The 8151-nt window shown below is 36.8% G+C and overlaps 1 pseudogene; it reads right to left on the minus strand.

Annotated features, from left to right (window-relative positions):
* Positions 1-495: 495 nt before the first annotated feature.
* LOC101725397 (kinectin-like) lies at positions 496-4064 on the minus strand (annotated as a pseudogene).
* Positions 4065-8151: the final 4087 nt, after the last annotated feature.

The following is an 8151-nucleotide window of genomic DNA, read 5'->3' on the forward strand; positions in this document are numbered from 1 at the left end:
TTTTTTCAAATAATAAGCACCCCTTTATTTGCTGACTGCCATTACAAAAACTGATTGCATTAGCAACAAAAGTGTCTTCAATTGATGTCAGAGGCAGTTACTCCCCAAAGTGTTAAGTAAAACAGTGTACAACATTAGCATTAAAATGTAAAATTTTACATTGTCTTTACCACTTTGATCTTCTGAACAACTGAATTGAGCAAAATAAGGTAAAAGATTACACGTTTATCTTCAGGAATGTAAAAGTCTAATTATTCAAACAGTTTTTATTATAAAACTAAACTCTGAAGGTGTCTACAGAGTTGGCTTCTTTTTAAATTTTTCTCTGTAAATCAGTAGTCTAACAAGGATTAGGAAAGACAAAACTCTGTTCAGTGTTTCTGACAAAGTAGAGTAAAAACATAAATAAGGCTTTAATTTGGCAAAATATAATGCAATGCCTTCTGTTATCCTTAACTGAAGTTTCCCAATTACTTCATTACAAACCTGGTAGTGTTATTTCTCCTTTGTGAGCTGTTTGTTTGCAACCTGAAGCAACTGCTGTAACTGTGCTATAGTCTGATTTAGACTTACAGACATCATCTTCTTTTCAGAAGACTCCATTTCTGGGGAAACATCACTATTCTCAATAACAATAGTATCTCCAGCAACTTGTACTATTTTTGACTGGATAAGATCCATTGACTGTTGCGCCTTATCCAAATCACCAGCTACATTCTGTCTTTCACTTTTTTAGTTCTAAGTTTTGTGAGTGTTTCATTTAACTGTGTCTTCAACTCTCAATTCTGTAACATAAGTAGATCATTCAATTTCTGCCTTCTCTAGTTCCATTTCCAAATGCTCTTGTCCTCTTCTCAGATTTTCAATATCTTTATTTTCTCTTCTTAATTGCTCTAACTCTTGCTCTGAAGACATAATTGATGACAGCATCAGATTGTCTTTTGTAATTCATCGACCTTAACTTTTCATTTATTTTCCTCTTCCTCCACACTTTTCTGTAGCTTCTGTAAAATTCCTTCTGTTTCTGCAAGGACTGGTTTATACATACCACACTCCAGCTGTAATACTGTGTGTGCTTCATCAGCTTCTTTCAACTTATACTCTAAAACCTTAACTTCTTCTGAACCTGAAGTTCCAGCTATACATTCTTTTCAAATCCATGCAACCATTTACTGTAACTCAAATTAGAAGGGACGGACACCTTTGGAAATAATTTTTTAAGAACTTTAGCCTCCAACTCAACAGCTTCCACATATTGTCTTTCAATGTTTTTCTTCCTCTGATGTTCAACAGCATCCTTCAAAGAATCTAATTCATTCTGGAGACAGTTATTTCTTTCTCTCTTTCTGAAATTACTTTTAATAACTCTTCCTGAGAAGGAAAAGATGCCTGTTGGTAATTTTGTTGTTTAAACTGCTCAATCTAGGATTTAAATAATTTGTTTTCACCTTGGACCTCCTGTAACAGCTTTGTTTTGCTAGAAAGCTCACTCTTCCTCTCTTTTACCATAGCTTCTACTATTTTAATTTCATTTTCCTTTTTTTTTTTGCTTAAATTCTTTTATTGGTACATATTAGGTATACAATACATTTACATTTATCATTGGGTGCTGGTACCTGTACATGATGTGTCTTTGTTCTTATTTTCTCCCCATTCCCTGTGCTCCCTTCACCCCCTCCACACTTTCCTATTTACAATGACTTTATTTCCATTTTTTCCTTTTCTCATAATTTTTCCTTTCTTTCTTTCCCCCTTCCCCTCCCACTTCCCCTACCCTTTTGGACCTTTTCTTCCTCTTTCAAATTATCAATTATTCATTTTAATCATTTTAATCCTTATTTACACTTTCAGTTTCTCATACTAGAGAAACTATTCGGTATTTACACCACATGTGTGTCCTATTTATTTCACTTAAGAGTATGACCTCAATATTCATCCATTTAGCTATAAATGTCTCTAGTTTCTCATTCTTTATCATTTTCCTTTTCTTTCAACACAACTTCAAGTTCTTCAAATTGTGATGCAGAATGTGCCTCTTGCAAGTCACGTCGTGCTTCTTGAACATGAGCCTTTAAAGATTCATTTTCTTCTTGGAGATCCTGTACCCATTTCCCTCTATTGGCTAGGTCTTTCCTCTTCTCTTCTAAAACAGCCCTCATGGTATTCATCTGTTTCTCCTTTCCTTTTACTAAGTTCTGAAGCTCCTGAACTTGAGAAGTGACAGATAACTGTTGAGCCTTTTCAAGCAGGTCATTTCCTATTTCTTCTTTTAGAGCTACTGTTTCAAATCCTGAACAGTTTTCTCCTAATTAGCAACTTTGAGGAGTTCAGCTTCCAAAAGTTCTTCTATAGATTTGATCTTTCCATCTTTCTCATGGATCACTTTCTTAAGTACTTCAACTAGAGAAGCAAAAGAAACCTGATCATTTTGCTTAGCCTTTAAGTCTTGAACTTCTTTTGTCAGAGATGACTTTTCTGTTCTTATTGCATTCAGTTCCTCCTCTTTGTTGGCCACCTGAATAAGTCCAGTTTCAAGTAATTCTTCTACAGTCTTTAACTTCTCATCTTTTTCTTGAATGCATTTTTCCATTTATTCCACAACATCTTTATTGGGCTGTTCAGACATAAGAGTCTGCAGCCTTTAAACTTTGAATTTTAATGCTTTGTTTTGGTCATTTAGAATCTTTAATTCCTCCATTTTGTTTGAAATTTCACATTGTAACTTATCTTCAAGCAATCTTATTTTATCATCCTTAACATGAATACTTTTTTGTATCTTCTCCAATTCATGTGCTGCAGCAGCCTTCTCATTTGCTAGCACCAGTAATTTTTGCACTTCAGATTTTAATAAGAAATTCATATTCTGTATATCCTTAAGTTCCTCCTCTTTACTAGTTAAATGATCATGTTCACTTGCTAGGGAATCTTCAGTTTTTTTTATCTGCTTATCCTTTTCTGCAATCACTTTATGTAATTCTTCTGCTAGAACTGAAATGGAGGTCTGGGCAGCTATCTGGGAATGAAACTGTTGAATTTGTGCTTTCAAGGCCTCATTCTACTCCAAAATATCCTGAACTTGTGTTTGTAGACTCTTCTTTGTTCACCCTTTTTTTGCTCTGATTCCATTAACTGCATTAATCTTTGCTCCAACTGTTGTTTTGATACCAAGGTATCTGTACGTTTACTATGCAGGCTCTGTACTTCATTTTCTTTTTCTTTTTTTTGGTACCGGGGATTGAACTTGGGTCCTTGTGTTTGCGCAGCAGGTGGTGAAACCACTGAGCTAAATCCCGGGCCCATGTACTTCATTTTCTTTGGCCACAAATTTACTCTGTAAATCTTGCTGTGCTGCCTCATGTTCTGCTGTTCTTTTCCTGATGTAGGTTTGAATTTCTCCCCACCTTCTCTCAGCTTCTTGGAGTTGAACCTTCAACTGACTAATTGCTTGCTCAACATTCTTCCTTTGAACTTTCTCCTGTTGAAGCTTCCCTGTTTTTTTCAGTCAGCTCATTCACCAACCTAGCATAATCCTGGTGTAGTTTATTTAGTTCTGCAGACTGCTTGCTTTCCAGTTGATTTGTAGTATTGCTGACAGCATCTCTCAGTATGCCATTTTCCTGCTTCAAGTGAGGTATCTCTGCTTCCATCTGCTCACAAACTTGCTGAAACTTCATCTGCATCTGTTGAGTCTCTTGATAACTGGCATGTATTTTGTTTTGAAATACATTATGTTCCTTTTCTAATGTTCCAATCCGATCTTTCATCCTTGCTATAACTACATTGCTTCTTTCTTTCTCTGTCATCATTTCCTAGGTTAACTGCTTATACCGCTCCTTCATAGCAGCAGCATTTTCCTTCACGGCAGCAAGCAATTTATCCTTTTCCTGAAGCTGATGCAGAAGTGCAGTCAATTCTCCTTTATTTGACTTCTTTAAAACCTCTTGTATCACACCAGACTTTTCCTTCAGCAGGTCTACCACATGAAGGGCCTCATCTTCAGAAAACATCATGGTGTTCAAGGACAGAAGAAAATCTTTAAATTTCACTTCAGCATTTTCTTAGTCAGTTTCCATCTTCAGTTTTTTAGACCCAGATTTCTGGATCCCTTCTATTTGGTCGGGTTTAATGAGATCGATACCTTCTCTCTTATCCACCACAAGACTTGAGTTAGCATTATCCATCAAAGGAATATAAGTACTTGCACCAATAAGGGTTCATCTACCAAGACATTTTCTGTCTTCTGCTTCTTTGATGAAACTTTCTTTTTTCCTGATCCACTTTCATGTTTAGTCTCTTGGTGGAAGGGTAATACTTCTTGCTTTTTCAGTGGTGCAAGTAGAGTCTCCACCTTTTTATCTTGGTCATCTGAGGCTACAGAAGGCACAGAGCTGTGGCGGGAAGCAAACCTGGCAGCTCGAGCCCCCACCCCCACCCCTGCCAGAGGTGCTGCCCCTTATCCAGGTTTTAATCCTAGTGCCCTTGATCCTAGCATTGCACCATGAATCAATTCCAGTGCCACACACTCAAGATCAGCCCCATCTATGACTGCATGAGGCTTTGAGAAGACATCTAAACACAAGCCATAACAACATATATATTCATTTTTTTATATTTCTCATTTCATTGTTAGTAAATGTTATTGGAATTGAAGTTAAAGTTTTATGATGTGGTAGTTGTTGTTGCTGTTTTGGGACAGGGTCTCACTCTGTAGTTCAGGTTGACTGTTTCTTGGCCTTTTGGCTAAGATCAAGTGTGTAGTTCAGGTTGACCTTGAACTCACTTTGTAGCCTGGGCTGGCCTCAAACTTGTAGCAATCCTCCTGCCTCTGCCTCCTGAGTGCTGGGATTACAGGGGTCTGCCATCACACCTGGCCCTATCATGTGTTTTTAAAGCTTAAGAAGTCTTCTTCAAAACCTAGAATAGCAAAAGCAATTCTAGGCAACAGAGACATGGCTGGGGGTATCACAATCCCCAACTTGAAACTATACTACAAAGCTACAGTGATAAAAACAGCATGGTACTGGCAAAGAAACAGACCCAAAAATCAGTGGAATAGATTAGAAGATGCAGAAACAACTCCAGACATACTCAGCCAACCTCATCTTTGACAAAGGAGCCAACCACCCTCATTGGAGGAAAGATAGCCTATTTAATAAATGGCATTGGAAAAACTGGATTTTAACCTGCCAAAGATTAAAATTAGACACATCTCTATCACCGCGCACTAAACTAAGATTGAAGTGGATTAAAGATCTAAATATTAAGACAGAAACACTAAACTTGCTGGAAGATAAGTTAGGTAGAACTCTTGATGACATTGGCATAGGAAAAGACTTTATGAACAAATCTTCAGTAGCACAGGAGCTAACACAAAGAATCAACAACTGGGATCTCATCATATTAAAAAGCTTCTGCACTGCAAGAGAAACTACCAACAGAGCTAAGAGACAACCTACAATGTGGGAAGAAATTTTTAGCAGCCGTACCTCTGACAAAGGTCTACTATCAAGAATATATAAAGAACTAAAAAAAATCAGACCCCCCTAAATTCAAAGACCCAATTCAAAAATGGGCATCTGAAATGAACAGACATTTCTCAGACAAAGAAGTAAAAACAGCAAATAAATATATGAAAAAATGTTCAACATCACTGGTCATTCAAGAGATGCAGATGAAAACAACACTGAGATTCCACCTCACCCCAGAAAGAATGGCTGCTATCAAGAACTCAACCAATAACAAATGCTGGCGGGGGTGTGGAGAGAAAGGAACCCTTCTCCATTGTTGGTGGGAATGTAGACTGGTGCAACCACTGTGGAAATCAGTATGGAGATACCTCAAAGAACTAGGACTACAGGTCCCATTTGACCCAGCTATTCCCCTACTGGGAATCTTCCCCAAAGAATTAAAAGAATCATGCCACAGCAATATATGTGCACCTATGTTTATAGCAGCACAGTTTGTAATAGCTCAAGCTTGGCAACAGCCCAAGTGCCCGTCGACTGGAAACTGGATAAAGAAGATGTGGAGTTTTTATAAAATGGAGTACTACTCAGCCATAAAGAATGAGAAACTAGAGACATTTATAGCTAAATGGATGCATATTGAGGCCATACTCTTAAGTGAAATAAATAGGACACACATGTGTAAATACCAAATAGTTTCTCTAGTGTGAGAAACTGAAAGTGTAAATAAGGATTAAAATGATTGAAATGAATAATTGATAATTTGAAATAGGAAAAGGTCCAAGGGTTTGGGGGTGATGGGAGGGGAAGGGGAAAGGGAAGAAGGGAAAGGAAAAATTATGAGAAAGAAAAAAATGGAATCAAAGTCTGTGTAAATAGGGAAGGGTGGAGGGGGTGAAGGGGGCACAGGTAATGAGAGAAAAAATAAGAACTAAGATACATCATGTTCAGGTACAAACACCCAGTGATAAATGTAAATGTATTTTATACCTAAAATGTACCAATAAATATATAAATTTAAAAAAAAGAAGTTTTCTTCATAAAACAAGACATTGTTTCTTGACTATTTCCATTATCAGCCCAGAACTTCTTTCTCAAAGAAATCTAAGCTTTCAGATCTGTGTAAAATATTTAGCTTTCACTAACTAGACATAGAGTATAAGTATTCTAACCACCCAAAAACCCTCCTACTGCAGACAAGAAGTTACATCCCACTGGAGTCTGTTTTTTGCTTTCTTATTAACAAATTATTTTAGTACCTGTCTTCGGTTGGTATGCTAGAGAAAGCTTGTATGTTTGCCAGATGTAAACATTGTTTGTAAGCTGTAGTTTTTTGAGGAAAGGAATATGCAGACATTAATTGCAATTTTTTTTTTGGTACCGGGGATGGAACTTGGGACTTTGCGGTTTCAAGGCAGGCACCGGAACCACTGAGGTAAATCCCTGGCCCTAAATGCAATATGGAGGGAGAAAAGAGACCAAGAAAAAAATCTGGACCAATTTTAAGTTATTTGCAATTTAGCTTTGGTTTAGTCCTCAGAGATGTTGAAATCACTGTTTCCTATGAAATGCCTAATTAAAATGTGTGATGTATAGTACATGTACCAACTCCCCACAAGGAATGTAATCATTTTGTACTGCAAACATAGAACAATAAAAATAAAAGTAAAAAAAAAAACTCACAAGCATTGGGAGTGAGAAAAAAAGTAGCTGATTTTTGTTTGTTTGTATTTTTTGTTTTTGTTTTTGTTTTACTGTAATGCAGGAATAAGAAATGGGCCAGATAGTAAACATTTTACGCTCTGTGCTTGTTGAAACTGTTCAATGGTGCTGTTGTACAGAGAAAACAGAAACAGTATTTAACCAAATGAGCATGGCTGTGTTCTGGCAAAACTGCATTAAAGGACACTAAAATTTGAACTTCAGGACCAGGAATTTAGCTCAGTGGCACTGTGCCTGCCTTGCAAGGACAAGGTCATGAGTTCTATTACTGGTACCCAAGAATACAAAAAAAATTTTTGAACTTCATATAATTTTCACATTACAAAATACTATTTTTCTTCTAATTTTTTAACTGTTTAAAAAATAGACAACCCTAAGTTGATGAACTGCATAAACATAGGCATCAACCCAGGTTTGGCCTGTGCTCACTGTTTGCCCACTGCTGCTTTATAGATTAATGGAGTGTTTCTTTTTAAATCAGTCAGTACTTCTGAAGGCCAATCTACACAGTCAATCTCACTCCATAAAGGAAGATACAGTCACAAATACTACATAAATGATTAACTGCAAAAAGCAGGTGACTGTGTGTGCCTGAAAGTTAAAGTAGTATTAAATTCAGGTAGGGGAACAATTCACAACTCATAAGAATCCATTTATTTAAAAAACAAAGAGCTTATGTACCTATTCAAATGCTTGGCAGCAAGATGAATGTTGATGGATAAAGCCCTGCAGAGGGAGTTCATAGCTGTAATATGAGCTGTAATAATGTGATAAGTTAATGAGGACAAAGCACTTAGACTTTCTTGACTTCAGTTGCCTGGTCTGCAAGATAAGCCCATTAGATTAGATTAGATTAGACTGTACTGAATTTCCTGGAAGCTGTGTTTTCATGAAACTACTGAGTTAGAAAATCAAATAATTCATCTGGCCTGCGTGAGAATTTATGAGCCTTGAATATATAGAT

The sequence above is a fragment of the Heterocephalus glaber genome, unplaced genomic scaffold, assembly GCF_053883595.1.
Source record: "Heterocephalus glaber isolate CG9 unplaced genomic scaffold, H.glaber_assembly_v1.0 deba00001461, whole genome shotgun sequence".
NCBI classification, from domain to species: domain Eukaryota; kingdom Metazoa; phylum Chordata; class Mammalia; order Rodentia; family Bathyergidae; genus Heterocephalus; species Heterocephalus glaber.